This window comes from Chanodichthys erythropterus, chromosome 17 (genome assembly GCF_024489055.1).
Source record: "Chanodichthys erythropterus isolate Z2021 chromosome 17, ASM2448905v1, whole genome shotgun sequence".
Taxonomy (NCBI): Eukaryota; Metazoa; Chordata; class Actinopteri; order Cypriniformes; family Xenocyprididae; genus Chanodichthys; species Chanodichthys erythropterus.
In genome coordinates, this window is record NC_090237.1 from 8,383,993 (window position 1) to 8,405,223 (window position 21,231).

The window sequence follows — 21,231 nt, forward strand, 5'->3', positions numbered from 1 at the left end:
AAATTACTAGATTAATGGATTAACTTTGGCTTAATAGAAAAAGAGAAGCATTTGGAGAATCAGTGTCTGGAGAAGCAGTCAAGACAAGTCAAGCATTTCCTCTCTATCACAAAAGGTAGCCTTTTTACATTTGCTTACAACTGTGAAATTGTCAGTTATCATTCTTAGTCATGCATCCCCTTTCAGTAAGTCTCATTTAAAGGTAGGTGTAGAGAATGGAGGTCACTGTTTAGGAAACTACACTAAATCTGTTGACTCATCATACTGAGGTTTCAACGACATTTTTACTCATTCAACGAACAATGAGACAGAAGTTTCAGTCCACGGCAGACACTTGGCTTGAGGTTTCTCAGTTTCCTACTTCAAATAGTGGGTGTCAGGAGCGTTTGCCGTCTGTTTTGTTGAGATGTTCTGTTACTTGCTGACTATTACTGTGCACAAAAACAGTCCGAGATGGGCACAGAAAGATTTACACGTTCACTCATAGACGTTTTCTCACACGTTTACACCACAGAACGACAGTTATCAAGGTAAACAGGAAGACTATGAGCCAAATACCAACCTCAGCGCAGGGTTCCTGCGTCAGTCACTTTTAAAATCTCCTTTAAAGGCAGTCAGTGGAGCATGTGCAAAATAAGCACTCTGTATTTGTCACATATTCACTTTCTGGAGTTTTTATCAGTACATGATAACTTTATGATTGAAATGTCCTTAGATTGCTCTATAATGATATTGTATCATTGTCACGCCAGTTTGTTGGAACTGTAGTAATCTTTTCCCAGAATCAAAGAAAAGTGCATTCAAAAGAATTACTTTTGGAGATAAATTGTTTATCAATACATTGTGCGCTGGTAGTACCTATGCTGTGATGCACTTTGATAAAATGCAAATGAAAGGCTTGTAAACAATTTTAGGTGTAAAAAAATTATTACTGGAGAACATTTGACAAGAAAATACTGTTTTAATCTTTGTACTTGAAAATTTCACATTTAATTCAATGTGTTACTTGTCGCTTTGCAATTAATTATAATTTCTGAGTGAAAATTGTTTGTACAACTTTTTTTTCAGTGAGGCTATACTAAAAATCTTCTCAATGAAAGAAGAGTGAAAGAAGAGTGACTAAATGTCACCTTATAAAGTGGAAAAACTACATTTACAAAAACAATGCATGTAATGTTAATGTAAAAACAAAATTGTGAATTGTGAATAAACCTTTACATTAATCAAGACTAAATGTGTACTTTTACAGTAAAGTATTGTAAGTAAAAAGTATGAACCCATTAATTTTTAGAGAAAACTGTAAAATGACATACTGCAACAGTTTTATTTGATCAGTAATGTACACCGTCAAAATCCACTGTAGGTAAGCTGAATGAACCCAAGTGCAGTTTATTAAGTGCAAAACAAATAAAAACAAAATAAAAAACAAGATGATGTCTTGCATATGACTTGACTTGAGAAACATGAGACTAGCAGCAGGTTGACACAACCAGTACATGACAAGGAAATATGGCAAGCATGAGGGCTTAAATACATGAACATGGGTAAACACTTGACAACAACAACCAATAGGGGCTCTGGAGGAACCTATTCATAGTTCCTAGAACTAATGGCAGAAGTATCCACTTTTTGCTGTGTTCGCATGCAGGAACTGGGAATGATTTTAGTCCTAGAAATGCCTTTTGGGGGAACTAAATTAGCTCCTGTTTCAGAGTAGGGTCTAACCCAGCACAATAAAGGCTGAATCCCAAATGGCACACTTCTATGCACTTTCAGTCTTGTGGACTTACAATGGCTGCCGTGTGCGCATGTACGTTAAGTCCACAAGACCATAGGGTGTCCCATTCATCATTATAGGTTTCAGAAGGGTGTTCGCGAGCGCCCCCCTTTGCGGCTGCTACGTGCCCTCGATGTGCCCTCGAACTCAGAATTGCAGCGTGACACAACAAGACTTCGCAATGAGTGACTGAATAAACAGGGCTTATAGAAAGAGAGTTAACAAGGGTAATGACACACAGGTGGAAGTGATCACACAATAATGAGTCTGGGCAATGGGTTATGGGAAATGCAGTCCATGATGATATAACAAAGACGGAAATAGTCCCCTCTGGTAACTATCATAAACACTCTGGTTGGCAGGCATGACAGAGGGAAGGACACATCTGTGTATCCTCGCTTATGACTCCTCAGGAAGCTTTCTTGCTCCTCGTTGGCTGAATCCCAAATGGCACACTTGTATGCACTTTCGGTCTTGTGGATTTACAATGGCTGCCATGTACGCGTGTCCGTTAAGTCCAAGAGACCGTAGGGTGCCCCATTCATTATTTTAGGTTTCAGAAGGGTGCTCGAGAGTTCCCCCTTTGTAGCCGCTATGTTCCCTCGATGCACACTTTACTATGCAGAGGACTTTACTCGGCAGTCAAAGCATCATTATGTCAAGAAAGTGTTGACTCAGAGGAAGACCGTGAGGGTTTAGGGTGCCATTTGGGACTGGGCCGTTATTGGGCATAACATCACAGCCTCCTCATGATGCAATTAGAGAATTAGGATGTTCTTCAAGATGGTGGAGTTTGATCTGTTTCCAGGTCATGGCCTGGAGGAAATAGTAGCCTAGAAAAAATGAAGCATCAATTTGAGTATTAAAAAGCACCCAATTTTTGGATGCAAGATGCTGTTAAACCCTGAAGAAGAAGAAGAAGAAGATGAAGAAGGTTGCGCCTGAAATTGTATACTCACTTGAGTATTTATTTATTTTGAATAATTGCTTACACTATATTGCCAAAAGTTTTGGGACATATGCCTTTACATGCACATGAACTTTAATGACATCCCATTCTTAATCTGTAGGGTTTAATATGGAGTTGGCCCACCCTATAACAGCTGCATCTCTAATGGGAAGGCTTTCCACAAGGTTTAGGAGTGTGTTTATGGGAATTTTTGACCATTCTTCTAGAAGCGTGTTTGTGAGGTCAGGCACTGGCTCACAGTCTCCGCTCTAATTGATCCCAAAGGTGTTCTATCGGGTTGAGGTCAGGACTCCGTGCAGGCCGTTCATCCACAGCAAACTCACTCATCCATGTCTTTATGGACCTTGATTTGTGCACTTGTGCGCAGTCATGTTGGAACAGGAAGGGGCCATGCCTAAACTGAAATGGTATGCTGCAGCATTAAGAGTTCCTTTCCCTGCAACTAAAGGGCCAAACCCAACCCCTGAAAAACAACCCCACACCATAATCCCCCTCCACCAAACTTTATACTTGGCACAATGCAGTCAGGCAAGTACTGTTCTCCTGGCAACCGCCAAACCCAGACTCGACCACTGGATTGCCAGACAGAGAAGTGTGATTCGTCACTCCAGACAACATGTCTCCACTGCTCTAGAGTCCAGTAATGGTGTGCTTTACACCATTGCATCCAATGCACTTGGTGATGTAAGGCTTGGATGCAGCTGCTGGCCATGGAAACCCATTCCATGAAGTTCTCAGCGCACTGCTCTTGAGCTAATCTGAAGGCCACACGAAGTTTGGAGGTCTGTAGATATTGACTGCGCAGAAAGTTGGCGACTTCTGCACACTGTGCGCCTCAGCATGTCCTGACCCTGCTCTGTGATTTTACGTGGCCTACCACTTCATGGCCGGATTAATGGACTTATTGCACAGACGGCAACCTATCACTGTACCACTCTTGAATTCACTGAGCTCCTGAGAGCGACCCATTCTTTCACAAATGTTAATCGAAATGCATTCCTAGGTGCTTGATTTTATACACCTTTGGCCATGGAAGTGATTGGAACACCTGAATTCAATGATTTGGAGAGGTGTCCCAATCTTTTGGCAATATAGTGTACTTTGTGAGTGCTAAAAAAGTAAGTTCTATATAGTATGAATGTATGTAGTACGAATGTAATCTGGACGTACCACATTCACTCTGTGTCATTATGCCAGCATCGGTTGTCATTCACAAATCCTCTTCCATGGCCTCATGGGATAGTAAAGTGTCCATCACTGGGATGTAAATTATGTTGTTTTGTACATGTTTATTAGCCATTGTTAATGGAAAGGCCATGAACTTTAAGCTACAATATGACCTTCTAGTTTACAACTTTTTGGTGGCTTATTTTCTTGGTGGCTATTAGTCTGAAATGGTAGAGAGAACATTAAACTTGTACTTACAATTTTAAAGGAAGAATGATGTTTACATAGGAAAGTCTAGTACTGATGACAATGGTAACAGATGGCAGAAGATTTGGTGTCCACAGCATATTTCTGAAATGAGGCCAAACTTTCACCCCCAATGCCTGGCAAATCGTTCACCACTCACTGTCACTGTGTAAAACTAGAAAACTAGGAAGCTTTTATCATGCCAACAAGCACTGATGTCCTAACATTGGGGAGTCTACATTTTCTCCAGCCAAGGGATGATGTCAGCAGAACACCATTCTTATAGTTGAGCTTAAGGGACATTTTACTAAGTCCACTTTTCTGGATCCACTCAATGCCCAATGGATAAAATCAAGTCGATCTTAGATTACAGAAGTAAAATGGGTTGCAATTTCATTCATTCATTCATACATCTAGATTGTAAAAAGAAGTGGTCTCTGATGAAAGGCCAACTCTGATGAAAGTATTGCATGAGTAGATGAGCTTGCACAGATTGAGAACAGAATGCTATTAATTAAGTGGCAAGTAATTACAATTACATCTCCTTTCATGCAAGCATTCCTTATTATTTCTTAAAGCTGACACAACAGAAAATCCACACGCAACCTGTGAATGAGAGCATAAAGTGCTGCGGGTAGAGGCAGGGCATCGGAGAGAATAATCAATACATTTCTTGAAGCCGAATCATACATAAATGCTCACTTAAGTGTGCTATATTTTGTTCCCTGGGGAATGTACTGGGGAATGTACTTTAAACAGTCAGCACTCCACCTGATCGCCCAACCAGATATCATGTATTTTTTATGAGGCCATTAAAATATGTTTTTTTGTTTTGTTTTCAGCAATAGATCTAATTATTTCCAAAATGTGTCTTTTATGACAGACACTTAATCAAACTAGTGTCACTTTCAGAAGGAAATTTGAAGTCTTATAAAACAAGTCATCAGTCATGCAGAGTGCCAAGCACAACTCATGACTGCCATCTAAGGGTAAAAACTCAAACTGACACACATGTCCATTAGGGACACTTCAAAAACGATATTAAATTAACTTTTGGAGGAAGGTACATTTACATTTATTCAGTTGTAACAGTATTAACCGCATGCATTAGGTATAATCAGCAGTGTGGCTAGAATATATATAAAAAAAAAAACACATTAATGCTTTCTATCTCATACCCTCAAATTCTAAAGTAAGTAAATGCATGAATAAACCAACATAAAATCTCCCTAAAACAGTTCTTCCCATGGGAGCTGATCTAATAGTTTCAAAGTGGAGCTCATCTAAAATGGTCTGTCACACTTGCTGTTGCAACTGTCTGTTCATTAGCATTATTGATCTGGCTCTAATGACCTTACAGTCAGCCTTTACTGTCAGCGTCCTTGTGTATGCTTGATTGTTTTAAATGCATTTATATTGGTTCCACAACTAGTTCCACTATCAGGCTTCTGAAAGTGTCAAACAGCTAAATGATGACCCTGCACTGATGTTATCACAAATCAAATGTTTAGAAAGAGTGGACGTAAGATAGAAGTGCTGTCCACTTCTGCCCACATAATCACTTCTCAACCTTTAATGTGATACAACAGAGACAAAAGATTCTATTTACTCTCAGTTAGCTTGTGCTGACTGTAGAAATACATGTGGTCAGGAGTATCAGTCAGAAGCACCTTGCCGTTGATGTGTATAAACAACAGCTGTAGCAAATCGTTTTGCCAATGGCAAGATCGATTTCCCTAATAGACCGATGCTAATTGAAAGTAATTAGTTGTGCTATTAATGCTCAACGTGAGGTAGTTTCAGCGCATGACAACAAACCATGCAATGAAACTGGGACATGAATAAAAACAATTAACGAAATGGTGAAAAGTGCTAAATATCAGTGAAAAATGAGAGGTTAAAAGAGGTTTCGTCTGCTCACCAAGGCTACATTTATTTAATTAAAAATACAGTAAAAAACAGTAATATTGTGAAATATTATTACAATTTAAAATAACTGTGTACTATTTAAATATATTTGACAATGTAATTTATTCCTGTGATGCAAAGCTGAATTTTCAGCATCGTTACTCCAGTCTTCAGTGTCACATGATCCTTCAGAAATCATTCTAATATGCTGATTTGCTGCTCAATAAACATTTATGATTATTTTCAATGTTGAAAACAGTTGTGTACTTTTTTTTTCAGGATTCCTCGATGAATAGAAAGTTCAAAAGAACAGCATTTATCTGAAATACAAAGCTTCTGTAGCATTATACACTACCGTTCAAAAGTTTGGGGTCAGTAAGAATTTTTTTTTTTTTTTTTTTTAAAGAAATTAAAGAAATGAATACTTTTATTCAGCAAGGATGTATTAAATCAATCAAAAGTGGCAGTAAAGACATTTATAATGTTACAAAAGATTAGATTTCAGATAAACACTGTTCTTTTGAACTTTCTATTCATCAAATAATCCTGAAAAAAAATATTGTACGCAAATATTTTGTACAAATTAAATGTTTCTTGAGCAGCAGATCAGCATATTAGAATGATTTCTGAAGGATCATGTGACACTGAAGACTAGTAATGATGCTGAAAATTCAGCTTTGCATCACAGGAATAAATTACTTTGTGAAATATATTCAAATAGAAAACAGTTATTTTAAATTGTAATAATATTTCACAATATTACTGTTTTTACTGTATTTTTAATTAAATAAATGTAGCCTTGGTGAGCAGACGAAACTTCTTTTAAAAACATTAAAAATCTTAGTGGTTCCAAACTTTTGGACTGTACTGTATATATGAAAATATTTACACACTTATAATAAATTTATTTTATATAAATTGTATATTATATAATAAATAAAATTTACATTTTAAATAATTGTCTACATTAAAAGCACAGTGATATAAATATTTAATAAATAATACAATTAACATTTAAATGTTTTATAAATAATATAAATATTTGGATAATGAGACTCAGATGATTAAGAAAGAAAGAAAGAAAGAAAGAAAGAAAGAAAGAAAGAAAGAAAGAAAGAAAGAAAGAAAGAAAGAAAGAAAGAAAGAAAGAAAGAAAGAAAGCAGTTGATCAATGTTTTGATCACACATTTTTCTACATTTTTCTTTTTTGGTTTTTTGTCACAGCAATGGCCAAAGTTCTGATCAATGGGCAGTAAATCAGATAATTTATATTCATTTATTTTTGTACTACAAACCTTCTGAACGACCTTCCTGGTTTGCAATTCAGGCAAAAGCCAGCCATAATTCAGTCAAAACATCTCTATACAGAACACTCCCAGAAATTTAATTATTTAAAGCAAATGCTATGCATCAGTGGGGCTGATAGGCCCAGTGAATATATTTATCTCCACAAGGGCACTCTGACTAAACAAACAAATTGGTTGTTTGTTCAATCATCTCTGAATAAAGATACAGATAATTCTATAAGATCCATGCGGTATCTACAAGATAAGAAGGGCTAAAAGTCTTTTTTGATACTTTGCAGCATTTTCATGCTTATTCATAGCAATGGAAAACACTTGAATCCAGACATTTTGTAACTGCAGCTTCCAACAAATCATGCAAAACCAACAAAATGAAAACCGGCCACAGTGGAAACTTTTGCCACCTCTATTCACTTAAATATCAGCTTCTCCTACCAAAAGCAAGAAACCGAAATGACTCCATAAACTTTTAACAGATAAGTCATTTAATAGCCTCACACAAACCTCTAACACCAAAGTGACGACTGCCAAATCAAATAAACAGATCTTTGACCTGTAGCCCAACCTTCAGTATAGGTTAGTCATTAAAGCGTGAGGTTTACCTCTTAGGTAGCCTAGTTAGTGACTCAGCAGCTGCTCTTTGGTGTCCAACAGCTAAACCTAAAGGAACAAGGCACCATTATTCTACATTTTAGAGTCTGACATTTCGCTACTAATAGTTTTCAGGACTAGAATTTTACGTCAGTAAAACAGTCTGTCTGGAGCCAGACAGTTTTATTGCATTCTGGCATTACAAAAGCTGGGAGAAATGAAATTGCATTGTCACGGCTTCCAGAGCCCTTATCCCAATGACAGAGAGACATAAGCGCACAAGCCCTCCAGGTAGTGCTGCCAGTGGTGAATTTAATAACATGACTGGGCGCCCAGGCAACACAGGACCTGAGGGGACGCAGAGAGCTGTCAGAAGGCCTTTTGTTACTCAGACACCAGAGGTGCCACTAGCGAGACGGAACTAATTGAAAGCATAGTGATTTACAGTTAGTGGGCTACAGATATAACTTTAAGGTTTTGCTGTCTCACAGGCTATTTAATTACTTAGTTGTTAGAGGGCGGAAACAAACCCCAGTACGCAATGGGGCTATAAAGTTAAATTCAGATGTCTGTCTGATATTAAACCGGTTTCAGGGAAGTTTTTATACGCATACTGACACAGACTCTACCTTACTTTCTGAGTACAGTCTTTGGTAAGATTCTCTTCTGTTGCTCCGCCATGACGGTAGTTGAAAGAAAAAGAAAAAACTTCTTGCCGTTTTCCAAGTTTACGCTTATGCGCCCCTTGCGGCAGCGCGGAAAATGCAACTATAAGTACGCGTGAAATCGACCTCACATTGGAAAATGTGTCTACACGCATCTATTCAGTTTATATAAGAAGTTCTTTTTTTTACATCTGTCTACCCACTGATTAGAATCAAAGTCCCTTTCAAGGAAAGTCTGTTCACTCGGCAGCCATATTTGCAATGCCTCCAGGCAAGAAACTATTTCGGGCATCCAAGACCAAGTCCTACCTATTTGAATGGGAGAATCCTGAAATCGCAAAAACTGCTTGGCGAACTCACAATTAAAGGGATAGTTCACCCAAAAATGAAAATTTGATGTTTATCTGCTTACCCCCAGGACATCCAAGATGTAGGTGACTTTGTTTCTTCAGTAGAACATGATGATTTTTAACTCCAACCGTTGCGGTCTGTCAGTCAGACAATGCGAGTGAATGGTAACACAATTTATAAGAGTAAAAAAAAAAAAAACACGCACAGACAAATCCAAATAAAACCCTGCGGCTCGTGACGACACCTCACTAACCGGATCCGCAAGGCAGTTGGACATAGTGGTGTTTTAGAAGTAAAAAATGATATAAATACTGTTTTGTGTCTTAGGACATCAATGTGTCGTCACGAGCCGCAGGGTTTAATTTGGATTTGTCTGTGCATGTTTTTTTGACTCTTATATATGGAGTTCCCATTGCCATGCATTATACGACTGACAGACGGCAACGGTTGTCTACTGAAGAAACAAAGTCATCTACATCTTGGAGGCCCTTGGGGTAAGCAGATAAACATCACATTTCAATTTTTTGGTGAACTATCCCTTTAAATAACATATTTCAAATCAGCAACAAAATCTGACATGAACTGTCCCATAAATGTTGTTTCTTATGCTCAAACAGCATTAAAAAGGCTTATTTTTCAGGCTAGACGAGCCAATGCGCATGTACAGTCCTAAGCAGGAGTATGACTTTATGAATCAGCGATTGGATCTTTTACTTAGAAGGTGGGACATATTCCACCTTATTTCGCGTTGCAGTTTCTCCAATTGTTGCCAAGTCCTTCCTCGGTATTGTTTTTCATGTCAGTGGGTTGAAGTGACCCCAAATTACATGATATTTAGCCCCTGGAATGTGAATTTTACTAGGGGAACCCCACCAAAAACACAGATTTTACCCTGCGGAAAGCGTTTTTTACCGTGGGACTAGTTTTGAGTAGCAAATGTGTGGGTTTTGTTGTGAAAACCTGGCAACTGGCAACCATGGTTTCTCCCATCCATAACTAATAGGAGTGAACCTCTTTCTACATCTATAGTCTTTGTTAGAATTTTGATTTTTTTTTTTTTTTCGTGTTTACATGGTGAATTTAATATCATTCTACAAACAAAGAGTAAAATTGAATGTATTGGCCTGCATTGGCCATTAGACAAATTAAAACCTGAGCCACACAGACTGTTTTGACAGGCAAATTAATCTGAATTTGTCTTTGCTATAAATAGTTTATTCCCTGTATTCTTTTTAAAACAATGCTTGGCTAAACAAGACACAGTATTTTTATATTTTGTCTTTGAGTGATTTTTTGGGTTATGTTTTTTATAGGATTTCAATAACTTTTAGTTAATGCGCCATCTAAAACATTTTGGCAACTGATAACATTACATAAAGAGCATGACTTAGTTTCCCCTCAATGTGGTATTGATTAGAAAACTGCAACAGGGACCCAGAGGAGAAATTACATTGAAGAAAACAAAGTAGGCCAAGGTTAAGAGGCGTCACGTGAATACTTCCTTGGTTGCTTTTTCGACTCGTAATGCTCAACTCTTTTCTTCTCTGTCTCCTCTACAGTTCATCTTTCTTCCTGTGGAATTTTAGTTGGCACTGACACATAATAGAGCATTCAGGGGCAATTTAGACTTATTTATTATATGTTTTAATGGCTTTTAGGGTGTAACCATGGATAAAGTCAAGTGCCATTAAACACTAAGTCTGAATTTGCATTCTTACAATTTTTCTTCTCATTAGATTACTTGGCAATGTGATTGAAAATCTTAGCAATGTGCTGCGCAACTCTTCATTGCTCTGACAGGGAAAGTCTTTGCTTCCTCTAGCACAGCAGGCCAAAACAGAGGCTAACTTCTGACCGTCACAGCATGAACGCAGCACAGCCCAACATTAAGTCCCTGTAATTAGGGCTTCAAGCTGCTTGCCTTTAATGGCTTTTAAAGGCTGGCTGTTCCCCTCACATTCTATCATGAGCAATTTATTAGACTCCTTAACCTCATCCTCCTCCCTGCCATTGTAGAAATGTATTTTGTGGTGAACCACTTTTAAAATAGCGAAACGGTTTTAAAACTGGGATGCCTTAATCACTGGTGTCTTAAGCTTTCATTAAAAGAATCAAGAAGGAGCACCAATTAATCAAAGCAAATGACTACACTACAGCAAGAATATTTTTACTGAACAGCTGCTATGTTGCTTGAGGAGTGGGCAAATGTATGTGTCATGATCACCGTCTGTTCCTGTCAGTTCCCGGACTACATCTCCCATCATCCTCTCTGCCACTCACCTGCACACACTTAACACTAATCACTAATCACCACACCCAGCTGCTGCTCATTATCAGGACTATAAAGGACTTCCACTCACACCACCTCACCGCGAAGTATTGTTAACTGTTGTTGCAATTTCTGAGCGTTTATTCCCTGTTTGCCTGTCTGTTCTCGGCCTTGTCTGTTCCTGTTTTTGATCCGTTGCTGCCTGTCCTGATCCTTGCCTTGTATACTGTTCTGTGAGTGATATCTGCCTGCCTTTTGACCTACCGCCTGTACCCTGACTACGACACCGCCTGTACCCTGACTACGACCCTGCCTGTCCTTTGCTGCTCCTGTTTGTTCCTGATTGGTCATACAGGCAGGGTCATTCTCATTCTTAATAAAACGCTGCACTTGGATCTCCTGCCTGAGCCTCCCATTCGTAACAGTATGTACTTGCACTGTCATGTAATTGTTCTTTGTGAAAAAGTGAATTTTATTTATTTATTTGAATGGTAGTGTATTATGTTTCTAATAGCCACAGATGATGTTCTAATCTGTGACATATGGAAGAAAATGTAAAATCTTACAATTTCTCCCATGGCAATGGCAAAATAAGCTTCAAGACATTAAAATAAAAAGTAGATGCAGATGTTGATGTTTTAAGACCATGTGCACACACACTAATAAACTAACACACATACTAATTATACAGTCCTTGAACCCACATAATGCTTATTCTGAGACAGTGCTATGTAAAATCCTCTCTCTTTTCATGTGGTTCTCGTCCGGTTACTGTCCACCTGTTAGCAGCACAACAGGTGGGACAAACACTTTAAAATCCCTCAGCGACACAAGGAAACTGTTCCAGTAAGTGCCAAGAAACATTACAAGATTGACAGACGGCTGTACATGGTATTACAATCAATAGACTTTGGCTTGAAAAAGAAAACATTAAAGAAGTCCAGAACTTCAGGAATTGGGGGGTATATATTGTTTCAAAAGGATTTACATTCATGTAGGATTATATCTGCCTCAACTGGAAACACTGTGAGGTAGAATTTACTGTCAGTTTTCAGTGAAATTGTTGCCCACCCAAATTGTTCACAGGGCTTACATGTCATGATCCCAATTAGAGCCCAGGTCATGAGAGAAGCTTTAAATCACACATGTTCTCATTAGCACAACCACAAACTACTGAACTGTATTTTTAGGTGTTGGTTCTCAACAGATCCCAAGACTAGTCAAATGGTTGGAGCCACTGTGTGCAAGACTGAGGTTTCTCATGGAAACATACTTCTCACATTTTGTCCCTGAAAAACCTCCAGAAATCAATGCAGTGATAAAACGTAACTCTTTCGTCATTTTTGTTCTCAATCTCACTGGGGTTAAAAAAAACCAAACAGGCTTTTGTATTCATTAAGTTTCTGTATATAAAACGGCTAATTTAAAACAGTCAAAGTTAGGCAGTATTCTTTAAATGGGTTATAAAACAAATAATGTAAAAAATTGATGCGTCTCTTGATGGAAATAAATGTTGTGATATTATCATCAAGAGGTGTGTCAATTTTTGGTCAAGATCTTGTATTGGCAAGAGGTAATCACTCTGTAAAGTCTACTCCAGCACATCCCAAAGACTTTAAATGAATTAAAAGTCTGGATTCAGAGGTGCCAATTCATGTGTGAAAATGATTCTTTATGCTCCCTCACAACCATTCTGTCAGCAAGGGTTGAAGGAAGAAGATGGAGGTGGATCTGAAGGTGGATGAGGAGCTGGTAAAGGGATGGTGATAGGAGGCAGTGAAGGGATGGTGATAGGAGGCAGCTAAGAGAAGGGATGGTAGTGAAGGGATGGTAAGGGAGGGTGATAGGAGGCGGCAAAGGGATGGTGATAGGAGGCGGCAAAGGGATGGTCATAGGAGGCGGCAAAGGGATGGTCATAGGAGGCGGCAAAGGGATGCTGATAGGAGGCGGCAAAGGGATGCTGATAGGAGGCGGCAAAGGGATGCTGATTGGAGGCGGCAAAGGGATGGTGATAGGAGGCGGCAAAGGGATGGTCATAGGAGGCGGCAAAGGGATGGTCATAGGAGGCGGCAAAGGGATGGTGATAGGAGGCGACAAAGGGATGGTGATAGGAGGCGGCAAAGGGATGGTGATAGGAGGCGGCAAAGGGATGGTGAGGAAGGAAAGATGACACCCTGGCTGCGATGATGAATGATGCCCGATGCCAAGAACCCAGAGCACAACAGGGATGACACCCCATGGCGGAGTCAAGGGAGGAAGGAGCCAAGGTGTCAGTGTGGCTGACAATGTGGCGACTACCGACGGAGACGGAGCCGATGGATCCATCCGCAGAAAAAGAGACGATGGTAACAAGTGACATCGCTGGCACTGGACACCTGGTGGAGCCAAAGGTGGAAGGAGCCAAGGCAGAGCCGACAGGTTAACGGCTCACACCCCTGGTCAGACTCACCCTGGGGGAATGGTAAGCACTGTCCTATTCTCCTCAAACTCTGGTTCACCCATCGTGGCAGGTGGTAGCTGTCTGTCTGCAGGGGGGCTCACATGAATTCTCCACGGTCAAAGGTGGTGTGTTGGGCTCTGGGTCTCTCTGCGTATCAAATCTGGGAATGATGCTCTCCAGACATTGGATGATTGCCTCCCTCCAGTCCATTCCTGAGATGTCTGGGAGCTCCCTAGGATGTATAAAGTTCACCCCGGTCTGGTCCAATGATTTGATGATGTCGTCGTTCAAGAGGCTGGTGATGGCAAATGCCAGAATCCCTCTGGGAAATTGAACAGATCGTGGCTATTTTTAAATATTTTTTTCTTTTGGTCCGGTCTTCTGTCAGCAAGGGTTGAAGGAAGAAGAAGAAAATGATGATGATCAATTTTCAAAAGTCTTTAATAATCCACAAAAAGGTAATCCAAACAGACAGGCAGGCAAACAAAACACAACATATCCAACGCAAACGAGACCAGACAAACACTGAGTGAATATGAGAAATTTGGATACACATGTTGACTAACTAAAAGATGAACAGCTGTGATGATGAATTGGGTGGCGGGAAACTCAAACAAAGGAACACATGTGACAAATGAAAACAAGTAAAAGTCCATGAAAACTAAAACAAACTGAACATAACTGTGACACATTCTTTCACAATTTGAGCCTGATGAATCTTGGCTTTGTTATCCTGGAATATGGCCATAATGTGTCTTCCTACATAGTTGTTTAAGAAATGAAAAAAGCTACACACTTGTACGGCTGCTAATTTTTTCTGCTGAGTTTTTTTCACAGTTTATGAGCATGCAACTGGCTGATTTTTCTCTCTCAGCGAAGAAACTCTAAACAACAAACAGTCGTGGGAGTCATTTGGTAAATATTGGAGAGGCCTGTCTTGCTCAATGACTTGTCCTTATTCACAGAGTGCAGCAAGCCAAGTTTCTATGGAGACAGCATTTTTCTGCTGATGCAAGAAGAACCTCTTCAAACCCCCCACATTCCCGCATTTACCTTCAGAGTCACTCACATAATCAGATGTGAAGCATTGACCCATAGGGAACACTTGTTCAAAACAGAGGTAGAGTGTAACTCTATTTAGTTTTCTGGATGAATTTTCCAACCAAAATCACGTAAGGCATTCTTTCCACAGGACCCCACTTTGTGTTTTAACTATCACCCACTCTCTCACCCTCTGAATCATTTCATTATTTCCAAATCCATGAGCTCAGACAATTTGTGTGTTCTGCTGTGTCAGTTGTGGCCTTTGATGTGAACTCCCTGATGCTTGGGTTGTGTTCATTAGCCAACAATGGTGTGATCTTGTGCTCATTTTTTTCTAGGAATAACAAGAATGAGTGTAGCCTGCTCTATAACCTTTAAATCCAAGCTACTGGAACCCTGTGGGAGTCCCAATTTCTGACCTGAGAAAATTTGAACAACACTTAAGTACTTACAGGAGCGCATGGTGAAAAAGACCCTGGTACTCCTCCTTTGAGTTGAAATACAGTGGGGGCCAAAAAACCACACTGAAAGTCTGGGATTCAGAATCTGACTTTAAAGGGTTAGTTCACCTAAAAATGACAATTCTGTCATTAATTACTCACCCTCATGTCGTTCTACACCAATAAGACCTTCATTCATCTTCGGAACACAAATTAAGATATTTTTGATTAAATCCGATGGCTCAGCGAGGCCTGCATAGACAGCAATGGTACTTCCTTTCTCAAGATCCATAAAGGTACTAAAGACATATTTAAATCAGTTCATGTGAGTACAGTGGTTCTACCGTAATATTAATAAGCGATGAGAGTATTTTTTTGTGCACCAAAAAAACAAAATAACTACTTTTTAAAGGTGCCCTAGAATTAAATATTTAATATTTATATTTAAATATTTACTAGAATTAAGAATTTACCTTGGCATAGTTGAATAACAAGAGTTCAGTACATGGAAAAGACATACACTGAGTTTCAAACAGTTGGGATCATTAATATGTACGCCCCGAATATTTGCATATGCCAGCCCATGTTCAAGGCATTACACAAGGGCAGGACGTCTGGATGTGCACAGCTGAATCATCATACTAGGTAAGCAAGCAAGAACAATTGTGAAAAATGGCAGATGGAGCAATAATAACTGATTATTGAACTATAAATGTTTCGTTAGCATGTTGCTAATGTAGGCTACTGTTGGTAAAGTTACCATCGTTTGTTACTGTATTCACGGAGACAAGAGCCATCACTATTTTCATTTTTAAACACTTACAGTCTGTATAATTCATAAACACATCTTCATTCTTTATAAATCTCTCCACGCATGCAGCATGCATGACGAACATCTTGTAAAGATCCGTTTTGAGGGTTATATTAGCTGTGTGAACTGTGTTTATGCTGTTCAAGGCAAGCGCAAGCTCCGGGGGCGGGGGAGCACGAGAATTAAAGGGGCCGCAACCTTCAATCGGTGCATAGTCAATGATGCCCCAAAATAGGCAGTTAAAAAAATGAATAAAAAAAAAAATCTATGGGGTATTTTGAGCTGAAACTTCACAGACACATTCAGGGGACACCTTAGACTTATATTACATCTTTTAAAAAGAAGTTCTAGGGCACCTTTAACATTATCTAGTGATGGGCGATTTCAAAACACTGCTTCTTAAAGCTTCGGAGCTTTACGAATCAAATCAGTGGATCGGAGCGCCAAAGTCACGTGATTTCAGCAGTTTGGCAGTTTGATACGCAATCCGAATCACTGATTTGACTCAAAAGATTCATAACGCTCTGAAGCAGTGTTTTGAAATCGGCCATCACTAGATATTGTTAAAAGGTTTTTGGGTTTTTTTGGCACTCAAAAAATATTCTCGTCGCTTTATAATATTAAGATAGAACCACTGAACTCACATGAACTGATTTAAATATGTCTTTAGTACCTTTATGGTTCTTGAGAGAGGAAATACTATTGCTGTCTATACAGGCCTCGCTGAGCCATCGGATTTAATCAAAAATATCTTAATTTGTGTTCCGAAGATGAACGAAGGTCTTACGGGTGTGGAACGAAATGAGGGTGAGTAATAAATGACATTATTTTAAGATATTTTAATATCTTCTTTTAAAGGTTTTATACTAACCCTTTAAGATATTTTTCATAAAATTTGATGGCTCAGTGAGGCCTGCGTTGCCAGCAAGACAATTATAGGCCTTTGCACACTGAGTCCGAAATTTTTGCATGCGTTTTTCGTATTCGTAATGCTAAAAATTTGTCACGCACAGAGACCTTGCACACTGAGTCCGATGCGTATTAATGAATGCGTTGCAAAAAAAAAAATCACAAAACAATACAAAATTAAGTCTTCAAGCAGGGAACACTATTTAGTTGTCCTCTCTCTTCTTAAAAAAAGGAAATATTGAGTCCATCCAATTTCGAGATTGCATAGAGAGAAAGGAGAGTTTCACCTCATCAAGGAGCTGCGTGATTATCCCGAGAGTTTCAAGGTTTACTTCAGGATGTCAGTGGCTCAGTTTGAGGCTTTGCTACTGGCACAATCTGTCTTTGTATTCCTCACGTTGTTTGTCATTCAGTGCTGCTGTTTTGTGCTGTAGGCAATGTGGATAAACTTGTCAGATGGCATTCGGGATTTTTGCGTTCGCGTACGGTGGCTCTGAATTGTCAAAACGTCTCTCAAAATGCGTGCCACGAATTCGAAAAACGCAGAAAAACGAACCTGGACCGAATATTTTTTTGACGGACGAAAGTTTCAGAGGTAGTGTGCAAATGTGATTGACATAACGTGAGGTCGAATTTATTTTTTAACGTGCGAAAATTTCGCATGCGAATTTCGGACTCAGTGTGCAAAGCTTAACACTTTCAGTGGCCAGAAAGGTATTAAAGATGTATTTATTCACGTTCATGGGGTTAAAACTTAATGTTATAAGTGACGAGAATACTTTTTGTGCACCAAAAAAACAAATACAGACTTTATTCAACAATATCTAGTAATGGGCGATTTCAAAACACTGCTCACGAAACTTCAAAGCTTTACGAATCTTTTGTTTCGAATCAGTGGTTCGAAGCGTGTATCAAACGGCTAAAGTCACGTGATTTCAGTAAACGAGGCTTCGTTATGTGATAAGTGTTTCGAAATTTCAATGGTTCACCACTGGGGGGATGTGACTTTGGCAGTTTGATACACGCTCCACACCACTGATTCGAAACAAAAGATTCCTAAACCAAAAGGGAGTATGCAACAAATACTATGGCATTATGATAAAATAACTTGAAATAAAATGTGTATTCATTTTAACAAAATACAAAATTGAACCTTTTTTTATTACTGGTATCAGAATTTTGGACCCCACTGTACATAGATTAGACACAATTTGGACAAAAGCTGACTCAGATTTAGTCACTTTCACTTTTTTTTGTGTTAAGTGTAAAACATAGAGGAGGTGATGCTTATGAAAGATAGCTGAAAGTAGTGAGAAGGTAACTTGAGGCCACCAGCAGAGAGATATTTATACTCAAACTGGACAAACGTGCTGCTGAAAGCAGTGATGGATGAGATTGGGGCCACTGCGGTGAAACAACACTACAGCACAAAAGCTGTCCCACTGTAGAGAAGACACTAAAGCCACTTGAGTGTTGAAAGCAAGACAGCGGGTAGGACATGGGGGTGACTGAGGGTCTGCTTGCCTCCTGGAAATACTTTGAAGCTGCTGATTAACCACAAAGATGAATTTGATGTCAACTTTAACTTTAAATTATATTATTTCAAATAGGTCACTTTGGACTAAAGTGTCACCTAAATGTAAATTACAACAAAAAATGTTGGCTACTGGAATAAGGCCGAAGCTTCTGGGGGTCTCATTTTACCAGGATCACATTGAAGGATCAATCAACAGCAGGGAGAAATACTCAAGACTGTAGCGGTGGGGCAGATCCAGAGCTGACGTTGGGTGTGGGTTGTGTCTGTGTTTTTGTGTGGTTGGTCAATACAGAGAAGAATAGACAGCATGATGTATCAGGGCTGTGCTGATGTGATCGATTACCTCTCATTGCCAAAAATCTATTTTCCCTCCCAGTGATGGAGAGGGTGCTGAGTTGGACCTAATGGAGGGTGATGTGTCGGGTCAGTAGCCAGTAATCACAGGTGTGAAGCGTTCTTTTACATGGGGCTTTGGGGACGTGCTTTTGGGTCTCATTTTATGGTGAAGTTCAGTTTTTAAATCTAATCAGGTCCCACTTTGCAGTGGCGAAAGAAAAACGTTCCTTTGTTGGTATTCCAAAACATAAATGTCCTTATCCTTTCAGAGGTACATAACATTCTGCTGACACAAATCGATGTCAAAAAAGCGCATAGTTGGTGTCCGTGACTGATTGCACCTCACTGCCTCCAACAGCCTTATCTGGTTATTGACAAAATGGGAAGATTTAAAGGGATAGTTCAGCCAATATGAAAATTTTGTCATAATTTATTCACTCTAATCATTTCTAACCTGCGTGATTTTAAAGGCTTAGTTCACTTCTGAATTAAAATTTCCTGATAATTTACTCACCCCCATGTCATCCAAGATGTTTATGTCTTTCTTTCTCCAGTCGAAAAGAAATTAAGGTTTTGAGGAAAACATTCCAGGATTTTTCTCCATATTCACTGGGGTACAATGGGTAAAGGTCTGAATTGAAGTTTCAGTGCAGCTTTAAAGAGCTCTACATGATCCCAGCCAAGGAATAAGGGCCTTATCTAGAGAAACCATCGGCCATTTTCTAAAATAAAATAAAAATTTACATACTTTTCAACCAAAAATGCTCATCTTGCACTGTTCTGTGATGCGCCACGCATTACGTAATCATGTTGGAAAGGTTGCGCGTGATGTAGGTGGAAGTACCTCAGTAGGACGAAAAGCTTCATCTCATTTTCTCCTCCAACTTCAAAATCGTCCGACATCGTTATTTTACCTTTTTTTTTTTTTTTTGTAAAGGCTGTTTGACTTAGTCTTTGCATGTTCGCTTTGTAAACACTTGCTCAATAATTCCTCCTACATCGCAGAGCAGTGTAAGATGAGCATTTGTGATTAAAATGTGTATATATATATATTTTTTTTTTTAGAAAATGACTGATCGTTTTGCTAGATAAGACCCTTATTCCTCCTCTGGGATCGTGCAGAGCCCTTTGAAGCTGCACTGAAACTGCAATTTGGACCCGATGAACCCCAATGAAGTCCATTATATGGAGAAAAATCCTGGAATGTTTTCCTCAAAAACCTTAATTTCTTTTCAACTGAAGAAAGAAAGACATAAACATCTTGGATGACATGGGGGTGAGTAAATTATCAGGAAATATTAATTCTGAAGTGAACTAATCCTTTAATTCCTTTATTGAGCACAAAATGAGAAAGTCCAAACTGCTCTTTTTCATTTTTAACAGCTGTCAAGCTTCCAAAAAAATCACTATTATAATAACAAAAGTAGTTCATTCATCTATATCACAAGTCTTCTGAATCCATACAATAGCTTTGTGATTGTATGTTATTTCCTGATTTTTTTTTCACTCATTGTAAAAATTGCTTAAAATAATTAAAAATCTTTAAAACAATCAGTTTACTCCGAATAATATGAAATATTGCATAAAATATAAAATATTATTTTCATAGACTGTATCTTTGATTTACTGCACTGGCCCATTTTTCACTTGTTTTTAAACTTGGTTTTAAAGGGTTAGTTCACCCAAAAATGAAAAGAAAATAAATGCACCATTGAGTCACGCTCATGTCGTTCCAAACCTGTGAGACTTTTGTTCGCCATCAAAACACAAATTCAGATATTTTAATGAAATCAGAGATTTCCGTCTCTCCATTTACAGTCCACACAACTCCAACTTTGTAGCTTCAAAGGCCCTGTTTACACCTGATATTAAGACGCGTTTTGGTCAATCCGATCACATGTGAGACACATTCCCATTTATGGTGTTTTAATCTTTACAGTGCCTTAATCTTTTGTCCACTTTCAACCACTTCTGTCCTGATTTCTTCGAGGGTAGGGTCTATAGGCAGGTACATTTACGGGATTTTTCAGATCTTTTGGTCTAATGGAAGATATAAGCTTACGCAACTTACATATGAACGCGACCGGAGATGACAGAAAAACACACAGAGAGCATCAGCTCATCTCATTTCTACTCTGAAAGCCACAAGATCGTCTGGAAGCGCTAAGTGCGTGTTAGAAATCAGGAACAGTGAGAGAACATTGTGCTTGGTATGTTTTTTGTTTTCAAACCAAACTTTGGTCTCCAGAAAAACAAAGTTTAAATCCCGTCTAGTTTACGCATTAGTTAGTAGGCGAGGAGTAGTTTTTTGTGGCTGTTCGAACACATTCGATCACATGAATATACTATGAAAGCAATCCGGTTGAATGCGTTTTTGACTACCTCTGGAAATGGTCAAAAGTGGACAAGCTCAAAATGTTTTACACCCCGTTTACACCATGTATTTAGCATTGTCCATTTGTGATC